This window comes from Oncorhynchus keta, chromosome 4, assembly GCF_023373465.1.
Source record: "Oncorhynchus keta strain PuntledgeMale-10-30-2019 chromosome 4, Oket_V2, whole genome shotgun sequence".
NCBI lineage: Eukaryota > Metazoa > Chordata > Actinopteri > Salmoniformes > Salmonidae > Oncorhynchus > Oncorhynchus keta.
In genome coordinates this window covers 20,208,998-20,224,836 of record NC_068424.1, presented here as the reverse complement: position 1 = coordinate 20,224,836, position 15,839 = coordinate 20,208,998, and the positions used below count along the sequence as shown (strand labels likewise).

At 42.1% G+C, this 15,839-nt stretch overlaps 1 protein-coding gene across 5 annotated transcripts in view; it reads left to right on the top strand.

Moving 5' to 3' along the window:
- Positions 1–2,322: 2,322 nt before the first annotated feature.
- The window catches only part of LOC118370554 (polypeptide N-acetylgalactosaminyltransferase 11-like), a 49,918-nt gene continuing 36,401 nt past the window's right edge, over positions 2,323–15,839 (top strand). The window contains exons 1-2 of one of the 5 annotated variants that reach the window (XM_035755612.2): positions 2,782–3,095; positions 13,755–13,808. The gene's annotated coding sequence lies outside the window, so the exon portion shown is untranslated. Of the gene's footprint in view, positions 2,471–2,577; positions 2,696–2,781; positions 3,096–13,754; positions 13,809–14,553; positions 14,689–15,839 lie in introns of those variants that run through there. The other 4 variants (XM_035755630.2, XM_035755626.2, XM_035755605.2 and 1 more) reach the window with 4 other exon arrangements.

The following is a 15,839-nucleotide window of genomic DNA, read 5'->3' as shown; positions in this document are numbered from 1 at the left end:
ACTTTTACTGTGGTCAAACAGCATAAAGTGTGGTGCATGGACACTAAATGGTACAATTATAGCACTGTACAGGAAAAACCATCCAGTCTACTCAGTAGTCTCTAGAAATCAAAACAAGTGAGTTTGATCAAGAAGGTAGGCCATAGGAAGCTTTATGTTGACATTTGAACCGTGAGACATATCAGCACCATGGACAGCTACCCTTTTAGAATGTTATGTTATCACAATTACTCAGTTAGGGTTCTACTAAGCAAATACGTTCCATTTTTCAGGGGGGGCTGTTTCGAACAGCCTGCTGGTTATTACACTGTCTTTCTTGTAATGCCTTAATTTAATCCTGCATGTTATATTAATTTACTGTTTTTGTGTTGAATATCAGTTGAAAAAACAAAACACCTTAACACTTTATTTAAAAAAATCTTACTCTGGTGTGAAATAAAATACCACTCCATCCACGACTTTAATGCACTCTTGCTTGTGCTAATGGAAGTGCCAAAGGCACTCTTAGAAAAAAGGGTTCCAAAAGGGTTCTTTGGCTGTCCCCATAGGAGAACCCTTTTTGGTTCCAGGTTGAACTATTTTGGGTTCTATGTAGAACCCTCTGGGGAAAGGGTTCTACATGGAACCCAATAGGGTTATTTCTACCTCGAACCAAAAGGGTTCCCCTGGAACCAAAAAGGGTTATTCAAGGGGTTATCCTATGGGGACAGCCGAAGAACCCTTTTTGGTTCCAGATAGCACCTTTTTTTCTAAGAGTGTAGTGTACCGATTATCAGCAGGTGATTATTAAGAATAACAATGAGGGACTGTCATACCTGTATGACTGTGACACCTTTATACATTCTATTGCTTGTGACCAACAGGGTGAAATGAAGCAAAACGGTACAAACAGAGAATGTAAATGAAGCTCGGGTTCAAAACCTATTGCCTGTGGAGAGTTTAAATGAGAGAATGACAACTGCTCAAAGAAGACTTCCACATATGTTAAATGTACACACGTTTGAGGATAAAGATCCTGCTTCTGATTTTCATCCTGATGTAGCCAATAGTTCGTATGAGGAAATGTCAGTGGTGCAGCACAATCAAATCTGACAATAAGATATTGGGAAGGAATACTACCACTTAGAGACTAAATGTTGTGGTAGAGGTTTATCAGATGAGGAAATCGTAAGCTCTATGACAACCAAATCAGATGAGCAGTGTGTAACTGGAGAGGTTTAAGTAGAAATAAGTGAGGATACACTCAAATATGTTTCTTCAGATGAGGCAAATTTTGGAGGTTTCAGGCATACCACTCCAAATAATGGTGTTAACATTGAATCGTGATGAATGGGAGAAGTCCATTCAGAGAGAAGTGGTAAATATTTCAAAAAGTTGTCATAGGTAGGCCTATTTGCAGGAAAGATTCAAGAGCCAAATCCTTAATGCATGTACATTTTCGACATCATACATTTTCAGTCACTCAGAAAAGGATATATATATAAAAAATAATGTTGAGATCCAGAGAGGGAGCAACTTGCATTATCATTACATAACACTGCCGCGCAAATAACTTATTGGATTCTGATTAAATAAAGTCACTTCAATTACTGAAAGAAAACAGTTAAGAATGAAACATCAGCACAAATAATCGTTTTTCCTGTACAGTTCTATAATTGTACCAGGCACAACACACAACAAGCTGTTTGACCACAGTAAAAGTCCAGAAAATCTTTGTATTATTCAGAGCCCCATTAAATGACACCATATATTGATTCTACAGACCCTACTGAGTACTCCCCCACCCCACTTTTACATCGGCACAAAATCATATATTTTTCTCTAATAAGCCCATATGTAATCCATATGCAGTGGATTTACATTGTGGCCAATGGAATGAGTGGAGTAAAATGCCAGCAACACTGCATATTATTCAGTGCCCCTTGAAATGACACCATATATGGATTGTACAGGCTCTAATGAGCATTCCCTACAATACTTTTACTGCGACATCTACAATAGTTTTTTGCTCTATAAGCCAATATGTATGCAATATACAGTGAATCGCATTTATTTGACCTTGGAACATGTTTAAAAATCAAAAACATGTTTAACCTTTAACTCGGCAAGTCAGTTAAGAACAAATTATTATTTACAATGATGGCCTACCCAAGTCAACCACGGAAAAGGCTGTGCCAATTGTGCGCCAACTTGTGGGACTCCCAATCACAGCCAGATGTGATGCAGCCTGGATTTGAACCAGGGACTGCAGTAATGCCTTATACTGAGATGCAGTGACAATCACAAGGACAGGTGAAACAGATCCGGATGTGACACAGTAAAACGGCTCTTTGGATAGCTTTAACTACAACCTATAGCAATGAGCGTTATCATTCTAGCTAACAACTGCTGCATCCAAAATAGTTATTTTGCAAAGATCACAACCAAATATAATCTTAGCGACTGTTCAAGCAAGAAACAAAACATTATTGTAAGTGCACGATATCCTAAAAATTTTATTTTGTTTAGAAGTAATAAAAACGTAAATGTTTGTTGTGAATAGGCGCAGATGGCGATGGCTTTTCCACTGCCGCCAAGAGTCGCGCTAAGCTTTGCGTGACGTCAGTGTGCCCTGTACTGGAAAAATGTCTACAAAGGCACAGATACAAAGACGAATCCTCTATCAATCTCTATGGTTCACACTAGTTGACTGCAGGTTTGTTCGAGTTTCGATTGGTCTGAACTGTGTGAATTGCTCATATCTGATTGGGTAATCCAGTTTTAGCAACTCCTAGTATGCACAGACCCACTCAATGTAAGAGAGACTGCACTCCAATGTAGTCCATCAGAAAGGGTATCTAGCTAACGTTAGCTATAGCCATTTTACTTGGTGCATTTGGTTGTAAGCCGAAGTAAAAATAATGGCTAAGCAGCTAGGAAAGGATTTGGATGGGATCATTGGGGTGTATGTAGTTTTGTGTCACGAGGGTGCTTGTTGCGTTGTGTACTAAAGGTGGGGAGGTATCACTTGGGTCTTGCTGCCGTCTGTTTACCTAGCCAACTGAATTTGCTACACCAGCAAAGACATATTGGGATGTCCATGAAGCAAGTTCATCGTAAGTTTACATTACACTTATCATTTCATAAATGCACAATCTTCCTTCGAGTTGGCTTGGGTCTCGCTCATACGCGCTAAATAGCTAGCGGGCAGCAAAACTAGCTGACGTTATTTGCTTATTGCTTGGTATGATCACTGCAATGAATGACCAATATTAAATGTCAACTCGTGTGTTAGTTAAAGCAAAGAAACTAACTTGCTAGCGTGTCTTGTATTGCATGTTAGTTAGCTAACTAGCTAGAAACGAGAACTTTGCCACTCAGCTTTGCTATAGCTAAATATAGATATAACCAAATTGCTATGCATATTATCAGCCAATAGTGATTGTAACTAGTTTGCCTGCTACTGTAACGTCAGTGTAATCTTGATCCCTGGCAACTAACTATAACGTTACCCAACTAGCTAGCTTGTTAGTTGACCTTACACAATAGCCAACTTTAGTTAACGTTAACTACTTGTAGATAGATTCGTGAATGCACCCATGCATTATGTTTAGCTACCATATAATAACAAGTTAGTAAAGTTTGTGCGCGTGTAGCTACGTCAGTATACTAGCGTATTCATTCTAGCTAGAACGTCAGCAACACCGAATATTTTCTAACGTCCTCTAAGGCTATAATGCCACAGAGGTGCATTGAACCTGCCTGTGAAAACACAATGCCGATGGTTGACAAACCAGCTCTTCATGACTAAAACGCTCATATTTTAGACCTGAAACTAAGGATATCAAGCTTAGTAAAAACAACCATGTATTATAATACAAAACTATGCAAAAAAAATAAACCAGATTGCATGGGCACTAGTCTGTGAATCTTTCTCTGGTTGGGTGTGATCTAACCGAATTGTGGGGACGCCAGTAGCAACACCACCGAGTAGGAATGTGTTTGTGTCTAAAGTTAGTTGCAACTGGATTATCCTTTTAAAGACGATGGTGCATGGAGAAGGATGGAAGCGGAATGCCGGAGGTCCATGCAAAAGAGGTGGTGGATTTATTAACCAAAAGAGTTAGAAACATAAGGATGAGTACATGTAAAATGAAGGGTCCCGGGATATGAGAATGCTATAAGAAAGCTTCATTAATTAGAAGAAAGAAAGAACATTTATACAAAAGTCTCTACAACCTCAGAACAAGCCGGGCCCAGCTAAATACATACACAGCCCTGCCCAGCTTGGACTGACCATTACTGCAGTTAAGTAGAGGGTAGGCTACACAACCAGAAGTTCAGGGTAAATGCTTTCAAACATGATCACAATAGGGTTTGAACATTTAGTTTTACACAACATCAATGTCATCATAGTAGCGCAATACATTATTCAATATTTATGCTGCAGTAACATGATATTCAATAGCTATGACAATAGGCCTTTAAACTAACTGCTTTAGCGGCTATTGACTATAGTCAAAACAAATGTTATTTTTCACATCTGCCGACTACATCAGATGTACACTTGACTGTGAAATGCTTACTTATGAACCAAGCCCTTTTAATTGTAATTATTATTATTATTTTTTTTACATCAGCCGACGTCACAAAGTGCTATACAGAAACCCAGCCTAAAACCCCAAACAGCAAGCAATGCAGATGTAGAAGCATGGTGGCTAGGAAAAACTCCATAGAATGGCAAGGAACCTCGGAAAAAACCTAGAGAGGAACCAGGCTCTGAGTTGTGGCCAGTCCTCTTCTGGCTGTGCCGAGTGGAGATTATAACAGTGCATGGCCAATATATTCATAGATGACCAGCAGGGTTATAATAATAATCACAGTGGTTGTAGTGGGTGCAACAGGTCAGCACCGCAGGAGTAAATGTTAGTTTGCTTTTCATAGCCAATCATTCAGAGTTAAAGACAGCAGGCGCAGTAGAGAGAGAGTCGAAAACAGCAGGTCCGAGACAAGGTAGTATGTCCGGTTAGTCAGGGTTCCATAGCCGTAGGCAGAACAGTTGAAACTGGAGCAGCAGCACGGCCAGGTGGACTGGGGACCAGTCAGGTTATCAGGCCAGGTAGTCCTGAGGCATGGTCCGAGGGCTCAGGTCCTGAGAGAGGAGAGAGACACCGGATAAGACAGGAGAAATACTCCAGATATAACATGCTGACCCTAGCCCCCGGACACAAACTCTTGCAGCATAATTACTGGTGGCTGAAACAGGAGGGGTCAGAAGACACTGTGGCCTCGTCCGACTATAACCCCAGACAGGGCCAACCAGGCAGGATATAACCCCACCCACTTTGCCAAAGCACAGCCCCCAAACCACTAGAGGGATATCTTCAACCGCCAACTTACTACCCTGTGACAAGGCCGAGTATAGCCCAAGAAGATTTCCCCCATGGTACGAACCCGGGGGGCACCAACCTGGACAGGAAGATCACGTCAAAGACTCAACCCACTCAAGTGATGCACCCCTCCTAGGAACGGCATGGAAGAGCACCAGTAAGCCAGTGACTCAGCCCCCGTAATAGAGTTAGAGGCAGAGAATCCCCGTGGAGAGAGGAGAAGCAGCCAGGCAGAGACAGCAAGGGCGGTTCGTCGCTCCAGTGCCTTTCCGTTCACCTTCGCACGCCTGGGCCAGACTACACTCAATTATAGGCTCTACTGAAGAGATGAGTCTTCAATAAAGGCTTAAAGGTCGAGACCGAGTCTGTGCCTCTAACATGGATAGGCAGACCATTCCATAAAAATTGAGCTCTATAGGACAAAGCCCTGCCTCCAGCTGTTTGCTTAAAAATTCTAGGGATAATAAGGAGGCCTGTGTCCTGTGACCGACGCGTACATGTCGGTATGTACGGCAGGACCAAATCGGAAAGATGGATAGGAGCAAGCCCAAGTAATGCTTTGTAGGTTAGCAGTAAAACCTTAATATTCCCTAGCCTTAACAGGAAGCCAGTGTAGAGGCTAGCACTGGAGTAATATGATAACATTTTTTGGTTCTAGTAAGCCGGAAAGTAGAGCATTGCAGTAGTCTAATCTAGAAGTGACAAAAGCATGGATACATTTTTTTGTATAATTTTTTGACAAAGTTTCAGATTTATGCAATGTTACGTAGATGGAAAAAAGCTGTCCTTGAAACAGTCTTGATATGTTCATCAAAAGAGAGATCAGGGTCCAGAGTAACGCAGAGGTCCTTTACAGTTTTATTTGACGCAACTGTACATCGATCAAGATTAATTGTCAGATCCAACAGAAGATCTTTGTTTCTTGGGATCTAGAACTAGCATCTCTGTTTTGTCAGAGTTTAAAATTAAAACATTTGCAGCCATCCACTTCCTTATGTCTGAAACACAGGCTTCCAGGGTGGGCAATTGTGGGGCTTCACTATGTTTCATTGAAATGTACAGCTGTGTATCGTCCACATAGCAGTGAAAGTTAACATTATGTTTCCTAATGACATCACCAAAAGGTAAAATATATAGTGAAAACAATAGAGGTCCTAAAATGGAACCTTGACGAACACCAACATTTACAGTTGATTTGTCAGAGGACAAACCATCCACAGAGACAAACTGATATCTTTCTGACAGATAAGATCTAAACCAGACCATAACTTGTATGTGTAGACCAATTTGGGTTTCCAATCCCTCCAAAAGAATGTGGTGATCGATGGTATCAAAAGCAGCACTAAGGTCTAGGAGCTGATGCAGGACCGATGCAGAGTCTTGGTCTGACGCCAATAAAAGGTAATTTGCAACCTCCACAAGTGCAGTCTGTGCTATGATGGGGTCTAAAACCAGACTGAAGCATTTTGTATAAATTGTTAGTCTTCAGGAAGGCAGTGAGTTGCTGCGCAACAGCTTTTTAAAAAACGAAAGGAATGGGAGATTCGATATTTAATATATATATTTTTATTTTTTAAAATAATTTCTGGTCAAGGTTTGGCTTTTTCAAGGGAGGTTTTTATTACTGCCACATAAACGGGAGCTGTTTATTATGTTCAACATAGGAGGGCCAAGCACAGGAAGCAGCTCTTTTAGTAGTTGGAATAGGGTCCAGTATGCAGCTTGAAGGTTTAGAGGCCATGACTATTTTCATCAATGTGTGGAGATATATTATTTAAAAAACTTGAGTCTCCCTTGATCCTAGGTCCTGGCAGTGTAGAGCAGACTCAGGACAATTGAGCTTTGGAGAAATACGCAGATTTAAAGAAGAGTCCGTAATTTGCTTTCTAATGATCATGATCTTTTTGTCAAAGAAGTTCATGAATGTATCACTGCTGAAGTGAAAGCCATCCTCTCTTGGGGAATGCTGCTTTTTAGTTGGCTTTTGCGACAGTATCAAAAATACATTTAGGATTGTTTCTTATTCTCCTCAATTAAGTTGAAAACAATAGGATGATCGAGCAGCAGTGAGGGCTCTTAGATACCGCATGTTACTGTCTTTCCAAGCTTATCGGAAGACTTCCAGTTTGGTGAAGTGCCGTTTCCATTCCAATTTTCTGGAAGCTTGCTTCAGGGCTTGGGTATTTTCTGTATACCACGGAGCTAGTTTCTTCTGGCAAATAATGTTTGTTTTTAGGGGTGCGACTGCATCTAGGGTATTATGCAAGGTTAAATTAAGTTCCTCAGTTAGGTGGTTAACGGATTGTTATACTCTGACGTCCTTGGGTGGAAGGAGTATGGAAGGGCATCGAGGAATCTTTGGGTTGTTTGAGAATTTATAGCACAGCTTTTGATGATCCTTGGTTGGGGTCTGAGCAGATTATTTGTTGCGATTGCAAACATAGTAAAATGGTGGTCCGGTAGTCCAGGATTATGAGGAAAAAACATTAAGATCTACAATATTTATTCCACGGGACAAAACTAGGTCCAGAGTATGACTGGCAGTGAGTAGGTCCGGAGACACGTTGGACATAACCCACTGAGTCGATGATGGCTCCGAAAGCCTTATGGAGTGGGTCTGTGGACTTTTCCATGTGAATATTAAAGTCACCAAAAATGTGAATATTATCTTCCATGACTACAAGGTCCGATAGGAATTCAGCGAACTCAGTGAGGAATGCTGTATACGGCCCAGGAGGCCTGTAAACAGTAGCTATAAAAAGTGATTGAGTGGGCTGCATAGATTTCATGACTAGAAGCTCAAAAGACAAATGCATTTTTTGTGGGTTTTTTTTGTAAATTGAAATTTGGTATTGTAAATGTTAGCAACACCTCCAACCTTTGCAGGAAGTGCAGGGGATATGGTCACTAGTGTAACCAGGAGGAGAGGCCTCATTTAACACAGTAAATTCATCAGGCTTAAGCCATGTTTCAGTTAGGCCAATCACATCAAGATTATGATCAGTGATTAGTTCATTGACTATAACTGCCTTGGAAGTGAGGGATCCAACATTAAGTAGCCCTATTTTGAGATGTGAGATATCACAATCTATTTCAATAATGACAGGAATGGAGGAGGTCTTTATTCCAGTGATTGCTTAGGCGTACAACGCCATGTTTAGTTTTGCCCAACCTAGATCGAGGCACAGACATGGTCTCAATGGGGATAGCTGCGCTGAATACACTGACTGTGCTAGTGGCATACACCACTAAGATGGCAGGCTGGTGATCTCATTGTGGAGTTAGAGCCCTGTTTATGTTCATAGATAAGATGAGAGCAGTCCTCCAGCTAGGATGGAGTCCTTTACTCCTCAGCAGGCCAGGCTTGGTCCTGTTTGTGGGTGAGTCCCAGAAAGAGGGCCAATTATCTACAAATTATATATTTTGGGAGGGGCAGGAAGTTTTCAACCAGCGAGTTGTGAGACTGCTGTAGAGCTCATTACTCCCCCTAACTGGGAGGGGGCCATCGACAATTACTTGATGCCGACACATCTTTCTAGGTGATAAACACGCTAAAGCTATGTTGCGCTCCGACTGTTTCACCCTAACATCGTTGGTGCCGACGTGGATAACAATATCCCTATGCTCTACACTCGCCAGTTTTAGCCTTCGCCAGCACCATCTTCAGATTATCATTAACGTCGGTAGCCCTGCCCCTTGGTAAACAGTGTATGATCGCTGGATGATTCTTTAAGTCTAATACTGCGGGTAATGGAGTCGCCAATGACTAGGGTTTTCAATTTGTCAGAGCTAATGGTGGGAGGCTTCCGCGTCTCAGACCTCATAACAGGTGGAGGAGAGACCAGAGGAGGCTTGGCCTCTAACTCCGACTCATTGTTTAATGGGGAGAACCGGTTGAAAGTTTGTCGGCTGAATGAGCGACACCGGTTGAGCATTTCCTTCAAGAAGCCATGAGAAAATATTTGGGCTGCGGGGACTGTGCGAGGGGATTTATACTACTATCTGTACTTATTTGTGGCACAGATGCTGTTTCATCCTTTCCTACATTTACATTACCCTTGTCTAACGATTGCTTCTGAAGCTGGGCTTGCAGCACGGCTATCCTCACCATAAGGCGATCGTTCTCCTGTATATTACGAGTACAGCGACTGCAATTAGAGTGCCTAGTGTTTATGTTACTACTTGGCTTTGGCTGGTGGAGGTCCTGTAGAACCATGTCCAGATGACGCGTCCGGGGTGAATAACTTGAATATTTTTTTATTTTTTTTAAAACGTTGGCAGGTAGCAAAGTAAAGGCTAGCAACAAAATGCACAGCAGCAGGTAAACAAGTCCACAAGTTCTGACAGGAAATGACATCAGCACTCAATAGACCTTTCTAGTGGAGTTGAATGTTGATGTAGTCAATGAACAGTATTCTCACATAGGTGTTCCTTTTGTCCAGGTAAGGGCTGTGTGCAATAGAGATTGCGTCATCTGTTGGAACAGTATGCGAATTGGAGTGGGTCCAGGGTGTTTGGGATGATGGTGTTGTGTGAGCACTGACCAGCCAAAGCATTTCATGGCTACAGATGTTAGTGCTATGGGGTGAAAGTAATTTAGACAGGTTATCTTGCTGTTCTTGGGCAGAGGGACTGTGGCAGACTGCTTGAAACATGCGGGTATTAAGGACTGGGCCAGGGAGAGTTTGAAAAGAAAATGTCTGACTCCCATCGGCTACAGCGAGGGGGATCACACAGTCGTCCGGAACAGCTGTTTCTCTCAGCATGGTTTGGTGTTGCTTGGTAGCATCGTCTGGTAGGCTGGTGTCACTGGGCAGCTCATGGCTGGGTTTCCCTTTGTGATCCGCGATAGTTTGCAAGCCCTGCCACATCCGAACAGTCGGAGCTAGTGTACTAAGACACTTTGTCTGTTTGATGGTTCGTCGCAGGGCGTAGCGTTATTCCTTATGTGTCCTGATCCTTGAAAGCGGCAGCTCTAGTCTTTAGCTCAGTGCGAATGTTGCCTATAATCCATTGCTTCTGGTTGGGATCTGTACGTACGGTCATTGTGGGGACGACAACATCGATTCACTTAATAATGAAGCCGGTGACTAATGTCATCTGATGAATCCTGGAACTTATTCCAATCTGTGCTATCGAAACAATCCTGTAGCTGTAGAATCGGACCACTTCTGTATTGAGCATGTCACTGGTACTTCCTGTTTTGAGTTTTTGCTTGTAAGCAGGAATCAGGAGGATCGAGTTGTGGTCAGATTTGTGAAATGGAGGGCGAGAGCTTTGTATGTGTCTGTGGCGTAAAGGTGATCTACAGTTTTTTTCACCTCCAGTTGCACAGGTGACATGCAGGTAGAAATGGTATCTTCTGACTGGGAGAGTTTTGTTAAGCCTCGACGCTTGCTCAAAACATTAACACGCTGCGCTTGCAGTACATTCTTGGAAACATAAAGACTATCTTTCATATCAGTGAGAAGTAAGTAAAATCTTAAATTATTACACGCCTTTGGATAGGGTTAGTGTTACCACATGGTCATATCGCCATGTGACATCGCTTGTTTACGGAAGACGGACCGAAGACATAGGCTGCCACCTGTGCTAATTATCTATCTAGCGTGCTCCGAACACTTATGTGTAAGCATAGCTGTGGAGGAAGTGTAGTTCGTCAGCTGAAGGCACGCACATCTTGTGGATCTGTGAAACACTTACTGTAGCAGTTTATCTTCTTATTCGGCATATTCTGATGTACTTTTCTAAACGTTAAAACACAGTGTCGGAATTGTAGTTCACATGGAGCCAAATGTGGCCGAATGTATCCGCTGAAATACAAATCTGAATTACTGACCGTGGAACTTGTGTGTGAATGGTTAAATCTGATGTATTTTCCTTGAAGGGGTTTTTATTTGTCCTCAATCTTGTTGCTTGTTTGCTGCTCTGTGGATTGGTTACAAACGAGTGAATGTGCTAGAAAGCTAAATGGCTACCTAGCTAGCTAGATGACTTCTGTGGCTAGCCAAAAAGTTGGATCATCTTATGACTGGGGAAACGTCCATAGCAGGCATTGTCACCTAAACTTGCTACATAACCTCTGAGTGAAGGGAAGCACCAACACCAATCAGCCTAGAACACTGTGCACACAGCCATGTCAGCAAATGAATGCTGTCTGAACACACATCCAATTTGAAATACAAAACTGATTTGAGCATTAAGGCCTGCAGTGTGAACAAGGCTTAAGTCTCTCTCTCTCTCTCTCACACACACACAACAAAAATCTGTAAGGGAGAAAATCCCCAAATCCAGATGTGCAAAGCTGATACAGATGACTCAAAGCTGTAATCGCTGCCAAAGGTGCTTCTACAAAGTATTGACTTGGGTGTGACAGGCAGCCATACAGTCCAAATCACTGCTGCAAAATGGCAGTTTCAGATTATACTAACAGCATGAGCCCCTCAGTTATTGTTTCAGTTGGAGAAAGGCTCCAGGTGGCTAATTATAGACACACTGGTGTTTTTTCCACCTGTTCTAGGCTTTAATCTTTGTAATGGGGCCAGTTCAGCATATTTTTAAAAAGTTGTTATTCATGTAAAAGTGTGCGGTGTGATGGGACTATGCTAGAGAGAGAGACAGACTGCAAGTATATTTGAACTTGCTCGTTCCATTTTCTAAATTGAAACCAGAAGGGAACTGAATTAGCAAGGCTCTGTTCTCTTTTCTGTGGTACAATTTAAAACCGCCTTGTCCCTCTGGACCACTGTGACTACATCTGATGAATCCCATTTAGCTCGGTGCCAACTTTAATTTTACAGTCCCCTTCTTCTCATGTTGAGAAACTCTGGCCTCAAAAAGCACTCAACTCCTCCGTGTGAAACGCACACAATCTTCTGAAATGAATATCGATTTTGCTAATGCATTCAGGCAGTGATTTTTAAAGTTAGTGTGTGAAAGAAGTAGAAAGGACATTTTATCTAAGCCTTTTCCATTTAGAAAGTGTCACGAGAGCAACTCGCCTAATTTGTGACAAGCATTGAGCATTCAGGCCTCAATTATTGTCCTGAAGTAGCATTAGCGCACGAAGCCTAGGCCTAACGCTCATTAACGTTTAGGCTACAGTTGGCATCTGTTTTGCGCTGACCCCTTCAGCCGTGGATCAATGCCGTGTACAGTCTGGAGCCCTGATCCACAGACATACTGTAGTCAACCTAATGGGACAACGCTAGCCACAGTTGATAGTCCTGTTATTTGACCAGAGGTTAAGGGCAAAAATATTGTCTGTTGCCTTGTTTATAAAAGCATGGGGTGGTTTGACATTGAGTCAAACACATGAGAATATGGGAGCTGATACTCTATGCATGGAATGCAAGGTACAGTACGAAGACCAATTCCTGGAGTGCACGCTGACAGACAATCAGAGAAGAGATGTTATAATAACGCCAATGAACAGTCACAATGGTTCCGACCTTGAATATGTGGACATCTATAAGTACCTAGGTGTCTGGCTAGACTGTAAACTCTCCTTCCAGACTCATATCAAACATCTCCAATCGAAAATCAAATCTAGAGTCGGCTTTCTATTCCGCAACATAGCCTCCTTCACTCACACCGCCAAACTTACCCTAGTAAAACTGACTATCCTACCGATCCTCGACTTCGGCGATGTCATCTACAAAATTGCTTCCAACACTCTACTCGGCAAACTGGATGCAGTTTATCACAGTGCCATCCGTTTTGTCACTAAAGCACCTTATACCACCCACCACTGCGACCTGTATGCTCTAGTCGGCTGGCCCTCGCTACATATTCGTCGCCAGACCCACTGGCTCCAGGTCATCTACAAGTCCATGCTAGGTAAAGCTCCGCCTTATCTCAGTTCACTGGTCACGATGGCAACACCCATCCGTAGCACGCACTCCAGCAGGTGTATCTCACTGATCATCCCTAAAGCCAACACCTCATTTGGCCGCCTTTCGTTCCAGTTCTCTGCTGCCTGTGACTGGAACGAATTGCAAAAATCGCTGAAGTTGGAGACTTTTATCTCCCTCACCAACTTCAAACATCTGCTATCTGAGCAGCTAACCGATCGCTGCAGCTGTACATAGTCTATCGGTAAATAGCCCACCCAATTTTACCTACCTCATCCCCATACTGTTTTTATTTATTTACTTTTCTGCTCTTTTGCACACCAATATCTCTACCTGTACATGACCATCTGATCATTTATCACTCCAGTGTTAATCTGCAAAATTGTAATTATTCGCCTACCTCCTCATGCCTTTTGCACACAATGTATATAGACTCCCCTTTTTTTTCTACTGTGTTATTGACTTGTTAATTGTTTACTCCATGTGTAACTCTGTGTTGTCTGTTCACACTGCTATGCTTTATCTTGGCCAGGTCGCAGTTGCAAATGGGAACTTGTTCTCAACTAGCCAACCTGGTTAAATAAAGGTGAGAAAAGAAAAAAAAGAGAAAAAAAATGTATTGTGTTGATGCAGAATCTGTTAATCCATATAGTATTACAGGACAACTGGATTTAGACATTAAATGTTACCAGGAGCATAGTCTTGATGGCCCTTCAAGAGTCACTATTAGATAATGAGGCAGGTTGACAGGCTTCCCTGTGTTAGGCCTTCCCCCACTGGTGTTTCAATTGTTGATGACTTACTGAATTTCTTGTTTTGCTGGGCTCAATGGCAGGGCAGGGGGTTAGGAACCGGAGCCAGGCTGCTTCTCTCCTCACCGTGTCTCGGAGATCTCAAATTCTCTAACGTTCCCTTTCATAGTCCCCTCCCTTCCTTGGTCCCTCTGATTAATTTGTGGTGTTGTGGCGATGCTATTTTTGTGCTCTGTGTGAAACTGAGTGGGCTCTTAGAGATGAACACAATTTTTTTCAGCAAGTTGCAGATGTTACATGGCTGAAGATGGAAATGTACTAGTGTAGACCTACATTTGTCATTTCAGGATTACATATTTTTCTTTTAAACTGGATTAAGCTAAATTAAGTAAATGCCACACATTGTTTACCTAGGTGGCACTTTAGATTATTAACTCATAAAAAGTAACCTAGTAGGCCTGTAGAAGGACAAACAGAATGATTGAGCCCTGCCAAGGCAACAGTCACATCTGAAAAAGACCCATGGGCATAAATAGGTCGGTAGAAGCAGGATCTGAGGTCAGATGGCATCTCATCTCCATAGTGGGTGGTGTCCCTCCCCTCTTGGCATCATGATGAAGCAGGGCGACTGGTCTCCAGTTACTCTCATATTTTTGTTGTATCTTTTTGCAACGTCATTGGATCCAGGCTATCATGAAATAATGTGGGCTATCAGTGAGTAGTATGAGTGTGTATTTTGGGACTATTAAGGTTCTATCTGTATTTTTGTCAAAATGTATTTATTGACATAGCCTTCTACTCTGAATAACCCAATTCATGTTGTTAAATTCATAATGATACTAGATAAGTATTTCTGACACCATTCAAACCAATGAGGGTTCGGAACTTTAAAGCCAGTTATCTCAATCGTCTTTTTGCAAAGCTGTCAAATAGTTGTCTAGCGAGCCTAAATCATAGCCCAGATCGCCTTACGGGAACTGGTTTATTCTGAAGCGTGTTCATTGTTTTTATACTTTTGAAATACAACTGCTTAGTTTAGCAAAGAATGATCTACTATTCTTTCCTGAATCGTCTCTGGTTTGTTAAATCAGTAGCTGGTCACCCCAGCAGGCTCAGGTCAGCTCACTTGAGACCAAGAGTAGCTCAGGGTTTTCCTATTGAACTAGGCCTATTTGGTTTTACATTTACACTCATTTCTGTGTTTAACAGACTTGTTTTGCCGAGTACAATAGTTTTGTGTTAGGCCAAGATTCATGTACCAGGCTAACTATTCATGTTAACTTTTTGGGGTTTATTCTCTCATGCATTTGTGTGGGTGGTTAATGGTTAACTTGTTGGTGAAATTCAAAAGACCTTTGTCCTTATGTTCTCTCTTTCTGGGAAATAAACGGCTATCAACATTTTGACATCAGCTATAACTTTTTTGTTCTACTACTAAAACAATTCCCACCTCTTTAAAACAATGTCTTTTTTTGGTCAAAAGGCAGTGGGGCAGTATAGGCTACATGTGGGCTGTGAGTGGTGGCACGAACCGCTAGACCACCCAAGCCACATGACTCACCTCTTCAGGTTGGCCATGGATTTGCCATAAAGCATGTTGCACTGGTCTTTCCTGTAGCATTTGGCAGACTGTGAATCTGTCCACTTCAACTAGGCCTAATGAGTGATTCCTCATGAAACCAGGACAAAAAAGGACCATGATTTGGGTGATTTACCAAAATGTAAACCATATAGTCCCTTGGCGGAAGGATTGTTGACATTTTGTATCTGAAAGCATAATTGAGAAAGAAAATCATCAAAGTTGGAAGTTTACATACACCTTAGCCAAATACATTTAAACTCAGTTTTTCACAATTCCTGACATT